Source organism: Eulemur rufifrons, chromosome 27 (assembly GCF_041146395.1).
Source record: "Eulemur rufifrons isolate Redbay chromosome 27, OSU_ERuf_1, whole genome shotgun sequence".
NCBI classification, from domain to species: Eukaryota; Metazoa; Chordata; class Mammalia; order Primates; family Lemuridae; genus Eulemur; species Eulemur rufifrons.
The window spans coordinates 25,471,723-25,497,060 of record NC_091009.1 but is presented as its reverse complement, the minus strand read 5'-3'; positions in this window follow the sequence as shown (position 1 = coordinate 25,497,060).

Sequence of the window (25,338 nt, the reverse complement as noted above, 5' to 3'; positions counted from 1 at the left end):
TGATCAAAGGGGACCTTAGCCTTGTCTGCAAAGTTCATTTTTAAAGAACATGTAGATTATATCGCTCGTGTAATTAAACTTTAGATTATAAAAAAAGAAATGGGATCAGAATGCAGATAAGGCACTAGAGTCACGTGGAGGGCGGCAGAGGAAGGGTAGATGCCAGCAGGGAGAAAGGGGAGGGGCAGAGAGCACGCTCTGAGCCCTGAGCCTGGACACACCCGGCACCCATTATGCCCCTGCTGAATGCACAAGCAAAGGCAGGGGGGCTGGAAGGAATAGAGCAGAGTTGGAGGACAGAGAGAGGCCTGACAGCTGAAGCCAAAAGACTCAGGAAACGATTGAAGAGACCAGAAAGCAGGCAGAGGAGTCGTACCCGGGGAGGAGACAGTGGAAAGTGTCTGGGGGTTCTGCAGCAAGGGAGGGGTAAGACCCAAGGAGCATCTTAAAAGATCCATTTGACAAAATACAGGTTAGAAACAGGGAGACTCCCAGAAGGCTGTCGAAGGCTTCGGGGTACGCAGTATTAAACACCCGGACTGTGGAGACGGAGAGGGGATGGGAAACCAGAGGGACATTTGGAAGCAAACCACGGCCGGAACTGACGAAGGAGAGTGGAGGAAGTTAAAGATGAGTTGCACCCAGGTCTCCTGACACAGGAGTTTCTCGTGCTTAACCAATGTGCCACGTACAGTAAAGATGCAGGTTTTATTGCTTTTTAACTGAGATTCTTCTTATTAGTCAGCCCTTTGTATTAGGGTTCTCCAAAGAAACAGACCAATAGGCTGTGTGTGTGCCCATGTATGTGCACGTGTGTGCATGTGTGTGTACATATGTATAAGGAACTAGCTCATGTGACTATGGAAACTGACAAGACCAAAAACATCAGTGCTGGAAACTCACAGTAACCAGGAGACCCAGGAGAGCCAATGGGTAGGTTCCAGTCCGAATGCCAGCAGGCTTGAGACCCAGAAAGAGCTGGTTTGAGTCCAAAGACAAGGGATAAGAATGATGTCCCAGCTCAAAGGTAGTTAGGCGGGAGGAATTCTCTCTTACTCCAGGCAGGGTCCACCTTTTTGTTCTATTCAGGCCTTTGAGGGGTTGGATGAGTTCCATGCACATTAGAGAGAACAATCTGCCTTATTTGGTCTCCAGATTCAAATGTTAATCTCTTTCAGAAACACCTTCACAGAAATACCCAGAATAATATTTGACCAGATATCCAGGCACCCCAGGGTCCAGTCATGTCGACACATAAAATTTACTATCATACCCTGTTGTTCTCTAGAATGGCTTTGTTGGATGGGAGCTGTGAATATGTTTTCTGTCTTCCCCCTCTGAATTGCTCTTGTTGGAAAGGAAAGTGACCACAAGAAGACAGAGAAGGAACTCACACCACCTTCATTTGGCAAACTGGTCCCAGAAGTGGTCTGCTGAGACCACGTGATCCTCTTTCCAGGCCATGCCAGGGAGACTCCTGTATTGAATGGGAGGCTTGACCAGACAGTCAAAACTTTCCCAGCTCTAATGTTCTACGCACCTTGAGAATTTTGCTTTTGGGGGCCCTTTTCCCTCATCTTATGGTGGTAAAGGAAGCTTCAGAGCTTAGTGAGGGCAAGGCATTAGTTTTGGTCATTCAACTTCTTCCTCAGACTAGAAGCGTATTTTCTTAGGGCTATAGGGGAGTGCAGTGTCTAAGAACACAGTCTTTTCAGAGCCGGGGCTAAATTTCAGCTCTGCCAGCTGCCAGATATGTGACCTTAGGCAAATTAGTTCCTTAACTTCTGTAAGACTCACAGGATTGCTACAGATAAATATGTGAATGTCTCAGCAGAACTTGTGATCATGCCTGCGAAGTGGTTAGCAGTCAATGAGTTGTTATTGATAACGTCGTAACAGGAGGTAGGCCCGGTTCACCTGTATCAGTCACTGCTACAGCCAATAATCAGGCCAGGAGGTCCTTTGTTGCCACCTAGTGGCCATTGATTGCACTACACCGCACGGGTCCACCTGCCCAAATACAATTGAATGCAAGAGCTGGCAAGCAGGTACCCAAATGACAGCAAAAAGGCAGAGAAAAGATTATGTATCAGTTAATCTACCACCCTCATCCTGTGAATCTTGATTTTTAGCCTCCTGCTGCTTGGTAACAGGAGCTGCCTCATCAAGCGAGCTTGGCTACATGCACAACGAGATGAAGAACAGTTTCTGTTATGAATTGGGAAGCGTATTTTATTATTTTTTAAGAATCTATTTACAAGGTTAGTAAAATGTATGGAAAAGTGAATAGAGAGATAAACGTGTATCCTGATTAAATGGAGCACAGGCCAACGCAGCGTGGAAGAAAAAACTTCAGTGACTCTGATTGTCTAAAGCCCACACAGGGTCTTCAATAAAATCCAGGCCACAGTGCCTTAGGCACACTGTGTTGAAGGTGTTAGCAAACCGGAGCAGAGAGCACCTCACCTCCTTTCCTCCCTGGCTCTAAAACTCCACAGAGACATCGTTTAGGAAAAAAAATAGGCAGTCTCCTTCCATTTCTCCAAATGTCAAAGTGAAGTCCAACAGAAAGCAATTAACAGATGTCTGCCCAGCAGAGAGTGTGGGAGTACCAGGCGGCAATGAACGCAGGCGAATCTTCGCATATCACAGGGTGGCCCCATTTACTCTCCATTACCCGGCTAAAAATAGCCTCTCTGCCTCCTTAGCTTTCTGTCTTTATTAGCATCAGTCCCCATAGTTTAGCTCTTTCCCCTTGAAAGCTTCCTTAAACAAGTGGCAAGTGAGAAAACTAAATTCGGACTCTGCTTAGGTACAAAGTTCCCAGGGGAACTGCTAGCTTCACTCTGCGGGTGAGCTACCGCCAACTATTCCTAAAAATTCACCCCCAGACCCCAGCCAGCCAGCCCAGCATCCCAGCGGCAGGAAAATAACAAATGTGTCCCTGACGAGGGTGCGGGGGAGGTTGCAGGGAACAGATTACATGTGGTTAGATAGCAAGATCTTATTTGAGACATTAAATGAGCAAATCATAAAGCATCTAAAATGATTAATTTCTCACTGGGGCTGTCAGTGAGCTGTCACCAACTGACAGTTCTGTCATAAGTGTCATTTATAATGTCACAAGTCTATCCCCCATCAATGTCATTAAACAATTATACTTCGTTTAGAACAAGAAAGGGGGAGGGGGAGGGGATGCCAGGAAAGCCATATGTAACGCTTAAGCAATTATATACTTTGCTGTTCTTGGATGGCAGTCCCTGCCAACAATTAAATCTTCCTTGATTTGTTCATTTAGGCAAATTATCAATTATTTGGAGGCGTCAGCCTGGCTGACTTTTTCCTCTCCACTGGCAACAGCCACTGTGCCCTGCCAGGATTGATATCAACAGGATGGAGACAGAGCGCTGGTAATTAGCCCTCTCAGCACCCGAGCCTGCCGTTCTGCTCGCTCTTTTTGTGCTCGGACTGATGTGTTTTCTTTGTCAGCGTTTGCCATATTGGTGAAACTGCTAATTTTGTGAGCTGTTTAAGTGAAGATTGTGCTTCTAGTAAGTGTGCTTTCTCCCTCTTCCTTTTAAACATTTTGGTAAACGCAACCTGTTATATGTAGCTACACCTCTCGCTTCCTGTCTCCTGCCTTCGTTTTCAGGTTACACTGGGCCACTTTTGTGAAACTCTCACTGCTGCTCCAAGTATCTGCCATGTGTCTGCTAGAGGAAGGGCCTGTTTCAATGCATATGATCACCGGAATGGCAGCCTAAATGATCCTTCCTGGTTACAATGTGGCGTCAATAGTCATTGATATATGGGGAGGATGCTAGGGTGAGTGAGGACATCAGATCAGACCTTGTAAGAATGAAAAAGAAGAGAAAGACAGAAGGACACTCATGAATTCTATAAAGGGATTCCCTTCTGGCCCAGGATTTATGGGGTCAGGCCTACAATGGGTAAGTTTCTTTCAAGAGCACTGGGGAACAGTCCAGGAAGGGCCTGAACCATTTATCAAAGAAGAGACCCTTATACAGAATATGGTCTGGGCAGTTGTCATTTATGCCTTGAGTCCTCGTAAAGATCTGACCCATCCCTGGCAGAGTCCAGAAATTGGTACATAACTGTATTTGGTTCAGCTTTATGACTTTGGCTTCTTGTTGGCATGTAGGGTGGACATCTGTTGTTTTTATCTGCCAGCATCTTTCTTCTTTGTAGAGGAGACTCCTGTTTTTCTAGCAGAATCCTATCTAGCTGGTAGCTCATTCTCAGACTGTGTCCTTAGGTGTAGCTAGCCCCACTTCTGGCTCCAGGGGTGAGAGCACCTGGCTAAGGCATGATCCGCGAGACCATGCTGTACCCCTGGCCACAGTAACTTGTCCAGAGGAGGAAGATGACCCAAACCGATACAATGGGAGCCCACCCTTAACTTTTCCTGGTACTAATGAGATGGAGCTGGAGTCTGGTAATGCTGGGGGCTCTCTTGCCACCAGGAGGGAGAGTGTGTCTGAAAATGAAGCCAGTGCAGAGAAGGGCAGAGAGAGTATGATTTCAGGTTTTATTGGAGCACCTGGTCTGGTGTGCCTGACAATACCGTGATCCTGGACTTTTTAATTAGATTGACCAAAAAGCTTCCTTTTCATTTAAGCTTGGTCTAGAGAGGTTTGTACTACTTGCAACCAGGAGCATCCTGACTAATCCAGATTTTTCTTTTTTTCTCCAGTTCTTCTCTCTTGCCTTTACATCCAATTTTTCTGTAAGCGCCTGTTCCTATCCCCTGATTACTCTTACAACGGTGTCCACTTTGTTCTTTTGTTGTAGCTTCCTTTCGGTTTGGTAAGCTGTCCTAACTCTCTCCCCACCTCCACCTGTTGACCCAGTGGTCATGGAGGGCTGTGGGTGGTGAATTACTCTCCAGTTAGCGTTTTGAAATCCTATCCTGGCATTTAGACGCTTTCTCACTGGCTGGATGGATTGAAGCCAGCTCTTTGAATTTAACTCTGAGTGTGTCTAAGATACATGTAAATATGACTCAAGTGTCCTTCACAATCTTAGCAATAATTAAATGAAGGAAGAAAGACGGAAGGAAGGAAGGGAGGGAGGGAGGAAGAAGTGGGATGTCAGAGCAGGTCACAGCCCTGTTTCTTGCCCCCACATCCCATGCAAACACCATGTCATGATGTCCTTCCTGGGGCCACAAGTGCTTAAAACCTTTCGAGCTGTTGTGCTGAACAGTGTGGGCACCTTTCTTATGCTACCACCTTAAGCACTGTCCAGCTTGAAATGGCTGGACACTCAAGTTCTCATTCTTATTTTCTCAAATACCCTTTCCCTGCTTAGCCCCATTTATTGAATATCAGTTTCCATCGCCCCCCACCTCCCCCTCCTCCAGTTCTCTGACGATGTCAGCATTGTGTCCCCTCCTTCCCACCATTGTCCCTTCCACTCTGCCTTGAGCTCCAGGGAGTCTCCAGCCCTTGCAAGATGGCATTCGTGAAACCACCCATTGATACTTAGCATAGAGAGGTCACTGGCATACACTGTAAGGCGGAGTGGGAAGATATCCACCCAGGGGTGGAGAGGGTTGTTTATCACACTTGGCATAGCACTTGGATGGGGTCTACTCGACGCCAAAGAGAAGCCTGGCACAAAGTAGAAAATTGGATCTATCCAGGTGCCTGCTTTGTCCACATGCCACTCATGCCAATGATGTTCCATGGAACTGACAGGCTTTCTGGCTGAATTGATTGGTTCTTTTTGTCATCTGGGAGACTCAGAAACAGTTCTCCCTTGAGCTCTTCAGCTTGCAAAAGATAAATACACACTGACTTGAAAGAACAATAGAGTGAATAAACGTGTGTTTTCTAGCTACATTTTGCAAGCAGAATCAGAAGGAAAAAAGTGAGAGAAAAGAAAAAAATAGGGCAGGGTAAGAGAAAGAGGGGAGAGAGAGAGAGAGACAGAGAGAGAGGATGACACCTGATGGCAAAGCCACCCGGACCACCCCAGCTGTGCTGTGCTGGAAGCCCAGGTTTGTCCTGCCCCAGCAGCTGTAGTCGGGGCCCAGGTGTTTCTGGAATATTGAAGTGATTCTATGGTTGATATCAGAACTAATGCCAGGGAAAAAAAATTCTAAATTACATTTAAAAGGAATCTACCCTTTTATCTTTTAACCTTAGCCCTTCCCCAGCCATGCAGAAAAATCAATCTTGGCTAATCCACTGACCAAGAAAAAGGAAAAAGAACAGATGAAAACGTTGCATTAAACAGCTGCTCGATGCTTAAAGAGGTATCAGAGGGAGGGTGATCCAAGAGCTCAACAGCAGGAACACAGGCTCAAAGGGATGAATTTAGGGACTTCTTACCCATATCCCATGGCTGGTCATCAGCCAGGGAGACAAGGATAGAGTTACATTACATTTTAGCTTATAGAGCTGAAACCAACAGCAAAGCGTGACTTTGCAGACTTCTTGCTTTCTTGACATCTCTTCGCTAAGAATTGGAAAAACTTGTTTCTTCTCTCTCCTTGAGAGCATATAGCCAACTACGTGACCATTATGTAGGCATTTCCTGGAGAAATCAAGATAGAGTTATTGCCACCTGTGACAGAATAAAAGAATCTATCTAGTCTTTGTCCCCAGTTTCTGGCACAGAACTTCAAAAACATTGGAATTTCCTGAGTGATAGGGGTGTCTTGTTATTCACAAAGACCCCCCCCATTAATCATATCTGAGTTTATGCTAAGGACTTGACTTATGGGGGGCTCCTAGTTTCAAGGGAGGAGCTCGTCACTCTAGGAAGACCAAGCACATGATTTAGAGAGTTGGGACTTACAGGCCCACCCCAAACTCCAAGGAGAGATGAGGGACTGGATATTGAGTTCAATCCCATGGTCAATAATGCAATCAATCATGCCTACTTAACAAAACCTCATGAAAACTGGTGAATATATCATTGGCCAGAAAGGTAGTAGACCCTGAGACTCCATGGGGACAGATGATCCTGTCCTTGGGAACCTTCTAGACCTTGCTCTATGTGTCTCTTCATCTGGCTGTTCATTTCTTTCCTTTGTAATAAGAAAATAATTGTAAACGTAGTGCTTTTCTGAGTTCTGTGAGTCATTCTAGCAAATTATCCAAACTGAGGTTGTTGTGAGAAACCCCAAATTCATAGTCAACTGGGCAGAAATGTGGGTAGCCTGGGACTCCGCTTGCAACTGGCACCTGAAGAAAGGGCGGTCTTGGTAGGGACCTTGCTCTTTAACTTGTCAGATCTGATGGTGACTCTGGGACGTTAGTGTCAGGATTGAACTGTAGGACACCCCGTTGGTGTCAAGAATTGGTGTCAGGGCCGGGCGCGGTGGCTCACGCCTGTAATCCTAGCACTCTGGGAGGCCGAGGCGGGTGGATTGCTCAAGGTCAGGAGTTCGAGACCAGCCTGAGCGAGACCCCGTCTCTACTAAAAATAGAAAGACATTATATGGACAACTAAAATTCTATATAGAAAAAATTAGCCGGGCATAGTGGCGCATGCCTGTAGTCCCAGCTACTCGGGAGGCTGAGGCAGTAGGATCGCTTAAGCCGAGGAGTCTGAGGTTGCTGTGAGCTAAGCTGACGCCACGGCACTCACTCTAGCCTGGGCAACAAAGTGAGACTCTGTCTCAAAAAAAAAAAAAAAAAAAAAAAAAAAAAAAAAAGAATTGGTGTCAGAATGCACTACCTGTTCAGTATTCTCAAGTGGCGAAGCCACAAAGGGGACCATGCAAGACAAGACACGTGGCTTCTGAGCTCTATAGAGACTGTTGTCACCTTACATTTTCATAGTAATAGAAAAATTGGTGGAACATTTACTTGGGCCAAGGGGCAACATTCACGGACTGGGGACTGACTGGAAGCATTAGGCGATGAAGCCCCTGTGACTGTGACAGCAGGTGGACACTCCCAGCATCTAAAATGCACAGGGTTTTTTTTGTTTGTTTTTTTTGCAATTATCTGTTTATAATATGCCCAATACCCACCCCCTGACACATGCACACACATCCAGCAACGACCCCGCCCCCACCTTACTTTTAGCCAGAGCACTTAGTATCACTTGGCACGAGACACACTTGCTGAGCTCTCAGGACAAGAGAGTGACAGTCTGTGGAGGTTGCCTCCCAGATATGACGGGAATGCCAATGTGGGTGGAGCAATCAGTGAGGATGACTGCAAATCTTTCTTACGTTTTTCCTCTTTTTTTATTGTTGTGGTAAACGATACATAAAATTTATTTTTCTATCCATTGTTAAGTGTACAGTTCTGTGGTGTTAAGTACATTCACAGTGTTCTGCAACCATCACCACCATCTAGATCCAGAGTTTTTCATCTTCCTAGACTGAAACTCTACACCCATTAAACCCCTCTTCCTTACTGCCCTCTACTCTCAGCCCCTGGCAGCTACCATTCTACTTTCTGTCTCTATGAATATGACTCATGTAGACATCTTATGTGGGTGGAATCATAATATTTGTCCTTTTGTGACTGGCTTCTTCTTTTACTTAGCATAATGTCTTCAAGGTTCATCCATGCAGTAGCATGTGTCTGAATTTCCTTCCTTTTTAAGGCTGCGTAATATTCCATTGTACATATGCACCACATTCTGCTTCCCCATTCGTCTATTGGTGGACATTTGGGTTGCTTCCACTTTTGGCTGTTGTAAATAAACCTTCTATGAACATGAGTGTGGTGTACAGATATCTATCTGAGTCTCCACTTTCAAACTTTTTGCATATATACCCAGGAATGGAATTGCCAAATCATATAGTAATTCTTTTTTTAATATGATAATTCTATGTTTGTTTGCTTGTTTTTTTTTTCTTTTGAGGAGCTGTCATACTCTTTCTACAGCTGCTATATCATTTTCTTACCTTTTTAAAAAAATTATATATATTTTGTGTGTTTTGAATCACTAATATATTCATATGGTACAAAACACAAGATTAATAGCAAAATATCTACCTCTTACTTCTGTCTCCAAGCCATTTAGCTCCCCTGTGGAGGCAGCCAACGTTATTACTTATCACTGCTCTACTATATCACCCCAAGTCACCCCAATATTCAAGCAAGTTCAAGATCCAGTCTGAGGCTGGCTCTTTTCCTGTTTTCTTTTCTAAAACAGAAATGTTTTTAAACTATCTTCTGTCTGCTCAAAGAAGGGGTTAATGGAAAGCAGAACTCTGAGATGCACTGTACATAATGAATAACAAATACCCTTTTAAGATGAGTATTGTAAAGCATCAACATGTTATTATCCAAAATGTATGAAGTGTCTTTTTTTTTTTTTTTTTTGCCCTTAATGCTGTATTGAAAACATTACCTAATGCCCACTCCAAAAGATTAGATCCCTCTGAAAGAAAAGAGTCAACATGCATAACACATCACAGCACCATCCTGCATCTTTTCCATTTGGGTTCACAGTTAGACATTCCCTGGTTTAAGGGAAAGAGCATTTGCAAAATGGCTCTTGGGGCTTAATTGGTATTTCTTTCTTTTGCCTGCCGGTATAATCCAGGAGAGGAAACTGCAAAGCAATTTAAGAACATTAGCATTGTTCCTAAATACCCACGTCCAAGGTTAGTGAATACAACTGGAAAAGCCCAAAGAGCACCTAGGGAGATTAAGGGAGGTTTTGAAGCAGAACGCATGATTCTAATGAACTTGGGCTGTGCCTCACGGAAGAAGAATCTATCTAAATACATTAGGGCCAGCAGAGCAGACAGCAGACAGGAGGCAGCTACCTAAACACGAGAGATGCTGTTCTCAGTAAGTTGTGAAACGCTGCAAATAGATTTGGGTGGGTTTGAAGCCCTGAGTCGCTATAGGGTGCTAATTATGATTTCCATACTGTTGGCAAGAGAGAGATATCCCCAGCAGTATGTCGAGAACCACAACATACACTCTCCAGCTGTCTTCGTGAACGTCCCCCTTGTGTCCCTCATGCTGGAGGTCTCTGCTTGGTTTCCTCCTCTCCACTGTGCAGATGAATTAATTTGTTTGGAGACTGGAGAAGGATTTTTGGAAAGAAAGGAGTGTATGATAGGTTCATACAAGATATAAACAATTTTACACTAGTTTTGTTTTCTTTTTAACTTCAATAGAATTGTTACCTAAACAATCAGATGTATAGGGTCAATGTGATCACATTTCAACACCTGCATCCAAAATAAACAACAAGAAATAAAATAATATAGTTTTTAAGCAAATCTCCTTTTTGACTCCAAGATTACAGAGCATGCATCTGATCTTCCTGTTGAGGTCCTGTGGGGAAGGGGATTGCTATGGCTTCCGACACCAACTACCCAGAGCTGGACCAAATTTCAGAGGTTAAGGGCAAAGCTCTTCACAAAACTGCCCTCACTTCAAATACCAGTTGCAAATTCTGGAACCCCTAGGCTTTTCTCACTTCTGACTAACTGGCTACAAATTCAGGGGTTCCCACTTAACACCTCGGGTTCCATAATTTGCTAGAACAACTCACAGAACTCAGGAAAGTACTATACTTGTGATTATAGTTGTGTTATAGCAAAAGGATGCAAATCAATCAGAACCAGCTCAAGGGAGAGACACACGTGGCAGAGTCAGAGAGGATCACAGATGCAAAGCTTCCTTTGTCCTCTCCTGTAGAGTCAGGCTCCATCACCATTCTGACACCTCAATGGGTGACAATACAGAGTATTACCACAACTGAGCTCTGTGTCCATAGTGTCTCCTGGGGCTTCATTATGTAGGCATGATTAATTAAACCATTGGCCATGTGACTCATTCTCCACACCTCTCCCTTCCCTGGAGGTTGGTCCGATATCAAGAGGGCTCAAAGCCCTGACCCTCTAATCTCATGCTTGGTCTTTTTGTCATGGCCAGCCTCCATCCTGAGTCTTTTCCTTGGCATAAACTATCTAGAGCCCTATCTTGAGTCACCTCACAAGCATAACCAATCAGTGCAACACACCTACTTCTTAGGAAATTCCAGGGGTTTACAGGCTACCTCCCAGGAACTGGGGCCAAAATCCAGCCAAATCCTTTTTTATGCAGGGGCTAAGGCGGATTGAGGACAGTAAGGGGCAGAGGGATGGGATGGGGTAGGAGATGATGAGATCATCCAGGAAGCGAAAACTCAGGTTCTAGTTAGATTTTATTATACCATCTCAAGCAAGTTACTTAATCATCTTGAGTTTTATGTACCATTCTCTTCACTTATAGCAATAATTACTGATACATTTGTTGAGTGCTTACTATGCGCCAGATGCCATGCCAAGAACTGTGTCTACTTAATCTCATTCATTCTTCACAATAAACTTGCAAATTTTGTCATCTTATTATCTCTATTTTGTAAAGAATAGAGAGATGACTGAGCTTTCAGAAGATTAAGTAACTTTCAAAAAAGTAGAAGAGCTGGCACTCAAACACATCTGTGAGTCCAAAGTTCTCATTCTTAAGTTTCCATTCTTAACATCATACTGACAATACTTTGCTTGGCTTACCGGCATATGGGAAAAGTGAAGGAAAAAGATATGAATTATTATAATCTGAAAAGGAAGAACCTTATAATTCAAGGTTATAAGATTACTATTATTATTGTGTCACTGATTATACTATTAACAGCATTATTTTATTACTACATTTCCTTTGAATCTGTCTACTTATTATAAAAATGGTTTCTACTTACCATGTGAGTTCCTATTATAAGGAAAGTACTCTTTCAGAGAGAAGGCAAGTCTTTAAATATATTAAGCAAAATTCCATGTAGCTTCCCAAACATTTGTTAATACCTACTGTGTGCCACTCTATTTGCATCTTGGCAGAGACAGAAAAAGGAGCAAGACATAGGTTCTGCCTGTAAGACAAGTACACATAGAATAACACAACTTAAGGCAGAATGTGATGAGTGTCCAAAAATTAATTAATTAATTAATTAATTAAAAGCCCTCTGTTGGCTCAGAGGACAAAAAGATAGTACATTAGCCTCAAGAATTTCATATGCATACCCTAAAGGATGGATAGAATTTTGAGGGATTTGGATGGAGAAGATGGAGTTTCCTACAGAAAGTTGCCTGGTAGCAAAAATCACATCAGGATGCATCACTCTCGTGATGGGTGACAATACAGAGTATTACCAACCAAGGAAGCTCAGCTGAGCTTCTGTAGCCATGGTTTTTATTGGAGCTTCATTACACAACCATGATTGATTAAACCATTGGCCATGTGCTGTTAAACCAGCTCCAATTCAGAATGTTCTAAAGGGTGGGGAATGAGTATATATAGTTTAGTGGCAACATGTTATTATAGAATGAGCACAGAATTCAAAATCCAAATTCTGGCTTTACCATAATTCTATTAGCTTTATGATGTTGGGCAAAACTCTAGCTTCTCTAGCACCACTTTACCCATTAAAAAAAAATTAGTGCAAATAATGCCTAGCAAGGCTTTTGTTGGAGTTAAATGAGAAATATATTGAAAGCCATACATTCTGTGAACTAAATAACATTAAACAAATATTAGATTTTATAATTTGTTGTTGCTGTTGTTTGTTTGTTTGGATTATAGGAAATCAACAGGGCTATGACAAACAATATCAATAGAAAAGATACATTGGAACCATACCCTGGAGGATGCCGGAGCCAGGATGACAGGGTTAGGAGGCTGAGTCCAGTAGGAACTAAGAAGTCGATCTATGTCTTGTTTTATATTGTTTTGCTTTGGTTTGGTTTGTCGAAGATGACGATAACAGTATTAGTACTTAATAGTTGAAGAATAGTATTACTCCAAGAAAAAGTAAATTTGTTCATCTGAAATTTTCAGTGAGGAGAAGCATGGAATGTGTGGTCCAAATTTGTCTTTGAAGATTATTTCAACAGGCTTACCTTTTCAGTAGTAACACCTAGGAGAAGAATAGACAAAAGTCTGAAGATACTTATGTGGTTTCCCCATGGCCCTGTCTAGAAGTCAGAGTAGAGCTAAGATGGTGTGGGAAGATAGTTTCCAGCCTGAGAATTAGGATCATTTCTATTAAAAACTCTGGCGGTCTGCATAATTACCTTTGCCTCCCAGCTTACCTTATCTAGTCCTTAGAAGGAGGGAGGAAGTGTGACTCTTTATTTGACTTCATAGCCAGAGTTGGAGAGAGTAAAGAAAAACAGCTATCGCTTTAAAGTATCCAGAATATCCATGTATAATTAATTTTCTAATAACTGGAGATTTCAAAAAGATTTACCTTAACGAAACCTGGCTGTAAAAATTTAATCAAATTATTTTAATTAACTCATATAATTATCTGGGTGTGCTTTGATATCATGGAGCTAGAACCTAACTACCTGTATTTTTAATACCAGGATTAACTATTTTGAATTAGTTTATTATAAAATTTTCAAACATTCAAAAACATAGAGAGGATAGTATAATAAATTTGATACACTCTTCATCCTTATTCAGCAATTGTCAAGATTTCACCATGCTTACTTTATTTATCCTTTTTTCTCATCTTTTCTGATGGTATAGCTTTCAATTTGTTTACAAATACTTTTGCATCTTTTACAAATATATGATAGCTTTCTAGATGTAAATTTTGCACATTTGGTTAAGTTTATGCAAAGATATGTTTTATTATTGTTATTATAAATAGATTTGTCTCCTCCATTAAAATCTCTAACTGGTTATTGTTTATATTTAACAAGGTTCTTAATTTCTACCAGTTGATTTTGTATACTGCTATTTTACTAAATTTTACTATTGTTTATAGTAGTCTTTTTCACTGGTTCTCTTGAGTATACCAAATATGTAATATCTTCATTATCATATATACTTATAGAAATTCTACAATTTTGTTTTATATTAGTATTTTCCCTTTGACTGAAAAGATAGTTTGTTAATTATTTCTGGCTTAACTACAATTTTTTTGGACAAAGAAGGCTGATTTATTATTTCTGTTTTCTGATATTAACTGAGGTTTTTCTCTGTGTTTTAAAATATGAATAAATATCTATAAATGACCTAAATGTATCTGAAAAGAGAGTATATTCTTTATTAAGATTCAATACACAGCTATATGGACTACCTTAATGATTTTTTAGCTCTTCTATATTCTTAATATTTTTAATCCCCTTGTCTTAGTGTTATAAACATCTGATGTTAGTTATATCTGTCCATCCCTTCTCTCATCTTCTATATTTTCTGTTTCCAAAAGTTGCAATTTTACTTTCTATATACATATTAGTGATTATTACATCTTTACTGTGTATTGTACTTTTTAGATTTATATTATATTTATATTTGTTGGCATGAAACTATATTTTTCTGATATTCAAATCATATCCTCTGCTTTTTATTTTTACTTTATCCAGATTTTTACTTTTAGCCTTTCTGATTCCATTTATTTCCCCCATGGTATGTTTTATATAATGGCATTGAGTTGGATTTTGCTTTGTTAAGATCAGAATTTTTTTTTTTTCTTTTCTAGGTGAGTAAAGCCCACTTACGTTTATTGATATAATCAATATTTTTCCTCACTTCACTCATATGGTTTTAGATGTTATTTCTTTGTGAATCATGTGAAATTGTTGATAGTCGGTTATTTATGACCTACAAAAATGACAATTTCATATTTCAATCAAATATGTACATACACGGATATATCTATGACTTTTGTTTGGAATCCCCTTTTTAGAAAAATCTATGACTTTTTATGTCCATAAACACACACAATACACATACAGAATCCTTGACTTTGTGATTTATTTTTGTTTCTTAAAGGTTTTTATGTTCTAGTGGTTATCATTATTTAATATTCTAATTCTTTATATACTATCTTAACTAATAATTATTTTTTCCTCCCTCCCCTTTCTCCACTCTCAAGTTTTTATTAACACCAATAATAACTTAATGGTAAATTTTTAAAAAGCTCAAACTTCACCTACTTTAATTGTCAGTCTCAAGGGATGTTCTCCCACTCCCACCTGGTGCATATCAGGCAGTCTATAAAATTATTCTTCTTTCCTTTTACTCTCCCCTTTCTTGCCCCATTTTTGTTAGTTTTATATGACACTACCACATACTGTCATTAGTACACTCATTTTTACCCTTATTTCTAATCTCAAGTTGTTGTTCCACAATGAAATATATTCCCACTTATTCCCGAGAACTTATACTGAATTTTCTAAAATTACTTATTTATTGTCTGAAGCTCACTCTCTAGTAAATTTCTCAGGAAGAGTCCATGAGAATAACATTTCATGAGATCTTGCAGTTCATCACACTTGACTTTTTCTTCTTCATTCATACAACCTTTAGCTCTCATCTTCTTTTCTTGAGTCTACTTAAAATATTTTTATTGTTTTCTAACAGGAAATGTTGCTGTTGAGAAGTCTGATTTTAATCTGATTTTCTGTCCCTTAAAAGGACTTGATCTTTTTGTCTGAATTTCCAAAGAATTTTTTTTTTTTCTTATCTTTAAAGTCCTGTCATTTTACTAGAATGTCCTTGGCACTGACGGGTTGATTTCTCCAGTTACAGTAAATATGGAGATTTTAAAACTTCTATTTCGGGAAACTTTTCTTGATTTATCGTTTTAACTCTGGTTTTCCTTCATTAGGGACTTCTTTGTTAGAGCCTCTTTTTTTATTATTTCTCTGTTATCTTTGCCTATCTTATCTCTTATTTTCTCTCAAATCCTTTTTTTCCTTTATTTCTGTTTGATTTCCTTCATTTTTCCTTTTCTAGCTTCTGGTTTTCTTGTTGTATTTTCCACAGTGTCTTTTCTCCCTAATTCCTACTTGTTAGTCTTTATTTCTGAGTTTTTTTTAAATAACTCTCTCTTGAGTCCCGTGAGCTCTCAGTTCATAGTCACTGGCTATTTATTGATTTCTTCTATTTTTGATTTATACTGTTCTTTCAATGTGTTTATTGTTTCTTTGATTTCTTTTCTTTCATGTTGTCATTGTATATTACAGTTTTCATCTGCTTTGTGTCCACTTTTTCTGGTGTTATCCCTGGTGTTATTGTTTTCATTATTATCCTTTTTTCTTATGATGGCTTTGTATTTTATTAGACTATATTTTTCCTGTGTGTCCCATGTTTAAATGAGATGGCTTTCCCTGGGCTACTAGGAAATAGATGAATTATTTTGTGGTTATATTAAATCCTGGGATCTGATTCCTTTGGGTGCACCACCCCTCCGCTCAGCCCTTACCACCTCAACTCTCCAGTGTTCCCGCCCTGCTCAATTTGTCTGCTTCCATCAGTTTTCCCCTCGGGATGAGACTCTACACTGCTGGAAAGAAATATTGGCTGGTTATTGTGGAGATCATCAAGGGTTTTCTTTACTACAGCACATTTGGATCTCCGGGTAATGCCACATGCAGGTTTTTGCCTTCACTTGCAACTCATATAAGAATCTCTAGTTTCACAGTTACTCTCAGGTTTGTCCACACGGATTTTCATTGGAGGTAAGGTGTTTTTTTTTTTTTTTTTTTTTGAGAGTATTTTTAGGTGATCTTGTGTTCCACAACTTATAAGGCTTGACAAAAGTTTGCACTTGAGCCCTCTACTCCTTTTCCCTATCTCCCCCACCTTGTGCCCTCCAAGCACCCAGTGTTCCTGTCCTGCTCACTTGTCACCACCACACCTCAGCAGATGGCTTTTAGGTGCTGTTGCTGTACATGGTTTTGACCACACCCACCAGCACTCTAGGGTTTAGAGGGCTTTCCTATCACCTAATATTTTAAAATATATAATTTATGCATATTTTCTTACACTATCCTAATTTTCTATGTGGCTTTCAGGAGGAATTTCAGAAGGATTCAGAAACTACACTGCCAGCATGATCAAACCCAGACCGGAACTCAGGATCAATTATTTTTTAATAGAATGTGAAAGGATGAAGCTTCTAAAAATCTTTCATAAAATCTTATAATTGTAGAATGTGACTTCCCTAAAAATTTTAAAGGTCACAGAGTCTCATGCAATAGGAAAGATAATTGAGGTCCAAAGAGTGAAAAAGATTTTCTCTAAACCAGTTTAGAAAGTAGCAGAGCCAAGCACAAAATGTAGCTTGCACAGAACCTTGGAGTTAGAAGAAAGCTCAAGGTTGCATAGTGCACCTTCCTACCCAATGCAGAAATCCCCAGAGAGAGGCAGCACTATTCTGTTGAAAATTTTAAAGGACTGGTTTCCCGTTTGGTGAATACAGACTTATGTTGTCACTTTTTTTCCTCCTTGAAAAGCTGAGACAGACAGGATGAATTGATGCCCGTGCTATTGCTTTGTTCCCTGTTTCCTCTCGGTGAGAGGCAGGCTTGGGAGCAGCTCTAGGTTAATTCACGGTCTGAGTTGGAAATCATCTTCGGGTTCATCTAGTCTAGTGTGATTCATTAGTCTCTGCTTCAATGTGCCTGGCAGCTCATTCCATCATCAATTGTTCGAGAGTTCTTCCTAAAGGGAGATGATGCACCTGAGAATATTTGGGGATTATATAAATCTAAGAGATGGTTAGATTTCTTATATTGAATGGAATTTCCTTCCCTATAACTTCTAAACCTTGTTCTTAGTTCTGCTGTCTGAAACTATGCAGAATAAATTCATCACTCTTGTACTTTACGATCCTTGGGAAGGCAGCTATTGGGCTCCTTCATGGTAGCTAAGTCTTATCTTTTTCCATGGTTACAAACACAGCCAGCACCTATTCCTTTTATGGTATTATCTCCAGTGTTCCCAGCAATCTATTTAATCTCCTTTGAGCATACTAGAGCTTATCAGTGTTTCCAAAAATGCCAGAAATAGAGAGGGACTAAACTTTGTCTTAGCATCACACTTACATCAGCACAGCTTATAATTACCTTAGTCATTTTGGTGCCTCTTAGCACGTCTGATTCATATTTAGCTTGAAGTCAACCTAATCTTTTCTCGTGAACTTCTAGTAAAGCAGTTCTCCCACTTCTTGAGCGTGGGTAGTTGGTATTTTGGGTCCTAGATGCAGAACAACAGCTCGTTATGCGTCAACACAAGTAATTTCAGAACTTGTGTGACTCTTTTAGGGCTTCGAGATTCTCTCTGCTATGCTCCATACCTTTCTTGGGATTTAATTCTTCCTTAGCTGTATTAGTTCTATTCCTCTTCATCTGAATGTCATACTCCTCAATAGAGAAGTCAAAAGAAAAACGGAGGCTAAACAATCCTCTTCTCAGTCTTGGTGACAGTTTCCTGTCTCTTTCCTCCACTCCCTTGGCCCCACTGCTGGTTCCTTTTACCACTGTCCATAGCAGTATATCATCTAGTGCCCAAGCAGTGGTGCATGCTGTTCTTGGTCTCCTGGGAACCTAGGGAATTATTAGGAAAACATGCACCTGGATGATCTATATTGATCCTATTTAGGGGGCAGATATCAGCTATCAGCATAGCTGGACCTACATTCTCCACCCACTTATTATCCAGGACTGTACCTTTATAACCTGTAACACCCTGCATTTCTTTTTGTATGAAATAGGGATAGTTAGTGATCATCTGAATCTCCTTTGACCTCTGAACATTCTTCATAATATAAGAGATTCTTTATCACCCTTCTATGTGCTACACAGACCTTATCTATTGAGGCTGTACATTAAGCAAGATCCTTATGGTGCTAAGGAGTATAACTTGGGGTCTAGAAGTTAGAATCATCCACCTCAGTGTGAGTTTTCAAATGCTGACTGGCCAGTTCATATCAAGGGCCAACAAATCTGCTAGTCAGAGCCTTGAAAATAAACAAACCTCCAAACAAACACTTGGAGAGAAAAGGTTAAGTTAATTTTTAAGTTCATTCCTCTCATTTTTCCTGATAATGCCCAAGTGCTTTGAGATAGGATGTGTTTTTAAGTTGATAAGGGAGAAAGAAGGCTGTGAGGTGGAAAAGGAAATAGGACTAAGAGATGAGAACCAGGGTATGACATAGATACTTCTGTTAACCCGCAATATGAGCTGGAATTCAGATATCATTACTTCCTACTTCCAGAATTGTGGTGAATGACATGAGATCAATAAACATTACCAAGGGACATGTGTGTGTTTCCATTTTTATTTATTGTAGAATGAATATAAATTTATGTATATACATACACACTTCTGTACACTTGTGTACATCTACCTACCTATATCTCAGTTTAAGAGGCAGAACATTTCTATTATCCATAATAGAATTTTTTCTTTGTGCCCATCACCAATATCATCCATTTCCCTATTTTCTTAGAAACCACTTTCCTATATTTTCTGCTTATAAATCCTTTATGAGCTGCTGACAGTGTGTAATAAGACACTGCAAAAGAGGAATAAGTTCAGAAAGGAATTGGCTTGGGTAAAAACAGAATTAAGAGGAAATATAAAGAGCCTAAAAATTCCAAAACTTGAAGGATTGGAAAATAAAACTTTCTTATTAAATCAAAATGTGACCATTATGACACAATTTCATGGAAACAACCCAACCCAAGGTGCAGTAAGACACAGCCTCATCTCGACTTGATATTAAGTCTGTAACCCCATTTATTAAAACCTCTCAGAGGATGAAGATGTTCTCAATTAGAACTTTTAGCCAGACAAAAGCATTCCTAGACAGTCTAAGATGCAGCCCTACAGAAACAAAGTACCAACAGTTACGTTGGGGTGGACGGTGGGAAGAAAAGTGTGTCTCAAAAAGAATTGTTGTAGTAGTTTTGGGCACATACATTTGATTAAAATCAAATATAGAGAAAGACCATAAAGTTTTTGAAAGAGTTGTATTAGTAAAAGTATTATGAGCCTGGACCGAAAGAATCTAAGACTATGAGAAATGTAATAAAATCTTTGGACCTCCAAATTTCTACAGGCAGGAGACAGACGACAATAACTATTCAGCTTCCAAGAAGGGAATATTCTGTGATGTCCTCCTCAGAAGTTGCCAAAGAGCCAGATGGATAGAGAAGAACCTCCCAAATGGTGAAACCAAGAGCTGTGAACAACAGTGCACTAGAATGCCACTTCCAGGGAGCAGAATTGGGGCCTAATCAAAGAACATTTCTTATCCTCGAGGTAGAAGAACCTAGTAACTTCTCAGTATGCTAAGGATCATGGGCTTCTCCGTTCCTTTCTTCTCCCCCTTTTTAAACAGAAGTGTCTATTGTGGTTGTGCTATCCTTGTTCACTCATTTAATGCTAGGTGTGTGATGGGCAATTAACTTACCATTTTTAGTACATAGGTGTCTAGATTAAGAGGAGCATACTCAACCTGACATAGATTGTAAGATCCTGGACTTTCAGCCTGTTTCATAATTTGATGAGACTTTGGGCAATCTTGAGAAGGTATGAGTATATTTTGTATGTCAGAGAAACCTGAATGTTTTTTAACAAGAGATCAGACTAGAACAGTTTGGATTATTGCTCAACAGAGAATCACTACCATCTCCTTCCTCATAAAGGCTTAAAATGTGCCAGGATGGTAGAAGCTGACATGTTGCACTTCTGCCATCACTGTAAGAACAAGCTCCAGGTAGCCCAATCATCCCAGATGAACAAGAGACATGGGGAGCAGAACTGAGGGAGGTGTGTTTGTGCAACTATGGTGGATTCACGGGGGTCTAGGCTACCTGCTCATGAAGTTTGCTTGTCCTTTAGTTCTTCCTGGGCTCAGTCTTGGCTATACCACTTCCTTCTTATAATTAGTGATTCTAGACTCACCCAACTGTATGACTTAGGAGGGCTGTTTGAACTCTTAATGGTCAATTCTGGATGTATGGTTGTCTGATGTCCCAAGGTCCAGGGTTCCTTCGCTACCGGGGCCCAATAGCATCCTAGAAACTATTTTTCAGAAGGTGTGTAATCCTCTGCTGTAGATGTCATGGCTTTACTCCAGAATCTCAGAGCTCCGTGTTGTGATTCCTCCCTTTTTGCTACAAACTCCATACTGCATCTTTTCCTATCACTGACACTTTCAACACTGTAGGATCTGCTAGAGTTCAAGAGGAGGCACTGTTCATACCACAGCCTTCCTGCCTCAGCCTCCACTAAAAGTTGGCACCTTTCCATATCACCTGGGATGTGGCGTGGAGAGGTATTCCTAGGTATGGAATGTGTTGCTTCCAGAAACCAAAGAGACCTACAAGGGATTGAGCTTCCTTATTTGCAGTTAGGGTGCAAGGTACAGAAATTTTATTTTTACTTTGGAGGGGATTCCTGGTAAACTTCTGACCACTGAATTCCTGAAAACTTATGAAGTGGCAGGTTGTTTTATCTTTGTGGAGTTTATCTTCTATCCTCTGAAGTGTAATTCTTTTACCTTTTCTAAATGTTAATTTTTAATAATAAAATTATGGGGACAAAAACCCAAATTCTCAAAAGGAAGAATCTGATTGGCCCACTTAATCTCTGTGCTGGGCTCCGTGGTTCCTAGGTCGGGTGTCACGTTGGCCGCCTACCTTCTGATCAGGTTCAAATCAGGTTTGATTCCTGTTTCAATCAGCCATGGCCCTGGGGGCAAGAAGTCACATGGTACAGAAGGCTGTTTCCTCCAGGGGCCGTGTGTAAGGCTGGCACTGTGACGTGTGCCTCCACACCAGGTTTAGTGGAAATGAGGGAACAATGAATAATGGAACCAGATTATTACCATATTCAAAACAAGAACATTGTACGTATGTATGTTCAACTTTGGAGGCGAAAAGAAAAACTATATAGTTACTCTAAGTGCCCCTCAGAAAAGGGAACATCAGCCCCTCCTTTTGCTCACCTCCTCTGGCATTCCCCCACCACAGACTCCATCACCCAGAGGGAAGGCACCCTCAGCTTCAGCGACAGGCAGATTGCTTTTATCTGCCAGGAACGGTTGAGCCTTGATTTAAGGGTCTCTTAGGTAAGGAATAGAATGAGATACAAGCAAGGCCAGGGTAAGGAGAGAGGGTGGCAGGAGGCAGGAGAAACACGTAGGATAAAACAATTTTTATCCACTGACAAAATATAGATGGTGAACTCGGAAGTTTTCTGCCATAATAAACAAGAAGAAGAAGTGCAAGAAGTGGACATATAACTTTATGACCTGTGAAATTGAATTGCCTCTTACGGATTTTTACCTTTTGGTGGACAATGAGGAACTTTGTCATCTCAGGCAAGCATGGGTCATAAAAGCCACTAGAAGGAGAGGAATTGGGCCTGTCTGATTAGAATCTAGGAGGCCTTGGTTTCCCAGCCAGGCTTTATATATCTGAGCTTTACCCAGTGGAAGCCATGAGCTCGGTGAATTACAGTGCTTCACAGGCTCAAGAGCCCTGTCTTACCCATCGTAAACACCAGGGAAAGGCAAGGCCACCCTCTTAAATCAGTATCCTGAGAGCAAAAGCAAGCCCAGACACAGAGAGGGCAAGGAAGACAGCTGGGGAATTCTCCCAGCGATGGGAGCTGAACTCAAGCCTATAGCTGATTAAGATTTGAGATCCCACAATGTGAGTTTCCTTCACTCAACCCTGGCCTGCCATGACTATATTTCATAACACAACTTAAAAACAGTGACACACATCCTCCCTTCCCCATCTTCTTTCTATCCTAGCTAGAAAAGGGATGAGGTTCAGGCGAGATGGTGAGGAAAGACACGGTCCTTGTGGGGTCCTTCCAGTGATTGTGATTAGAATTTCAAGCTCTAAATCATTCAGTTGTACTTACTTTATTTCCTAAGCATTTTTTGAAGCCTTCGCCTCTTCTTTATCTCTTCTGCCTCTTCCTCCCTGCCACACTGTCCTAGTCTCCCAATGGGATCATAGTAGCCGACCAACTATTTTTCCTGACTGTCTTAATGCTTCTACCAAATTGCATGCCATGAACTGTTCGTGGGACATGTTTGAAAAGAAAAGCTGATGAAGGCTCCACTTTCTTTAACCACCTTCAGTGAAACCCATTTTCCTAACGATAAAATTCAAACTGGTTGACTTAGCATTCCTGTCTGCTGTAACCTCCTCATGAAAACCATCCTGAATCCTTAGGGTAGGCTGAGTTCCCTGCATCTGTGCCCCTGGAGTCCACTGGGCATAACTCCCATATTGCAATGGTACAACAGGGGATGTTTTCCCTTTGCATGGTGTAAGATTGCAAAATCTGATAAAGGAAAAAAATGACTCCTTCCTCTGTTAGGATGGGAAGAGCTGACATGTGGCAAAAGAGACAGATGGAGCCAAGTGGAGGGGTTGGCCTGGACTCATCGTGGATGGAAATAAAGCTATGTAACTAACTGCCCAAAACCTCCTCTCCAATTTCTAACCAGACAACCAGATCCAACCTATCTAAACACTGTCCCCCTGGCCATGGAATTTGGAAGGAATTTGGGTTCCTTGGGACTGAAAATACAGCAGGGCATTTCTACCTGAGTCTACAGGAAATGCAGGGCAATTTAGTCCAGTTGGGAGTGATAGGACTTGAGGACAAGCAAGAACAAAGGCCAAGACCTGAGGGGCCCAAGGCTGGAAACTAAATCAAAAGTGAGGAACGAATGTGATAGGACAGCTGCGGTGGCAATGGTGGGGTGACTTGAACAACAGGCTCCAAGCCAAGTGGCAGTTGTGTCTTATCTTTACGTGTAAGTAGATACACAGCAGGCGGGTGATGGAGGGCATCTCACAGAACTACGACAAAGCAAACAATGCTTTGGGAGAGGCAATTTCAGGGTCTTGCAATGAGGACCCTGATTTAAAAGAAATAAACTTATGAAATTAGTGAAACTAAACCTCCAGGGTCCTTTACTTGCATTGGTCCTTTTTAAGGCTCCAAATATAATTTTTATTGCTAATTTTCCATTCTTTTCTTGTATTACCTTTAGGGCCCACAAAATCTGCATCACCTCTACCTTTTACCATTGCCAAGCTAAGTAATTTAATAGGTTAACCAAAGTTTTCTATCTCAAGCATACAAGTACTACTATCCGTTAGAATGAGTCTCAAGTTGGATTCAATAAGCCCTTAATTGAAACTGCCAGGCACAAAGGAGCTTGTATGTCTAAGGAAAGGAAAGGAAACAGAAAGAATCTCAGAATCCAGGAATGCCCTTTCCTGCCATGAACCCCATTGCTTCTCATGAGGTCATAGTCATCAAATAGTTCATCAAGTGATATCACTTGAGCATCAGAGCTTATAAAGCAGGGAAGGATGAATTATTTATATGAAAACCAAAGAGATCCAACTAAGAAAGTGCCTACTGTGTGTGTATGTGTGTGTGTGTGTGCGTGCAAGTGAGAGAGAGAGAGAGAGAGGGAGAGGGAAAATAAAAGAGACAAGAAAGGAAAGTGATAAATAGAGACACAGTGAAAACATGTAAATAGATGACTGAGAGGAAGAAAGACAAAAGGATAACGTCAATTTCATTTTAAAACAATGAACTGCATCTGCCAAATAAATTTCTCTTTGCCTTCAGTGAAGAGTCAAGTAGAGTAAAAACCAATATCTCAAAAATTCAAAGGGAGGGAAGAACAAAGCTTAACAAGAAGTCAGTAACAGAACAACAAGCTCTTGTCAGTCTGGGTAGTGGTGGTGTCAGTCCAGACATATCAAGCAACAGCAGGTTGGGAAGGGTACCCCACCCAAGGCGTGTGTGTGTGTGTGTGTGTGTGTGTGTGTAAAATCAGATTGAAGTATAATTAGAGTTGCATGGCTATCTTACATGTGTGATTTGAGATTTGAGAAACACCAGGCAGGAAGACACTCCAGAACAAATGTTAATATATTTTCCTTAATCAGCTAATAGGCTGCCTGAAATTCCATCATTAGAGTAGCATATTGAAGACTGAAATTCTTTTCAAGTGGTCTTCATTCAAATGGCAAATGCCCTTGACAGGGTCACCGCAATAAATTATCAGCACCTTTTCATAAATTAGTGCATTAGATTGTATTCTACAGTGGTTGGAAGGCTAAATTGTCCTGAAAACACGATGAAGCCTGGAAGGAGTTAGAAATTCAAACCCAGCTCCTGAAATTCCTGCCTACTACATATAGGTACACTCACACGTGCTACTAAGGATAGTTTAGTGCCCAGACCACCTCGCAAACGTTACTATTCTAAAGGCTATTTAGTCAAACTAGTCCTCGGGCATTCACAAAACTGGCACTGAGAGAACACCCGGCCAGCCCCATCTGCCTGGTGACAGAGCTGTCCCTGTCACGTTCTCTCCCACGTGGAGTTGCTGAAGCCTGTCCCTGCTGCTCTTGGGTTGGCAGCCACTGGAAAATTGACAAAGGAGTGAAAATCAAAAGGCAAAGTCTCGTTTTCATTTGAACATTAGGGGAGCAAATGAAAAAGATGAGAATCAAAAGGGTTTTTATTTGAGATGCTGGATTTTGAGGAGGAG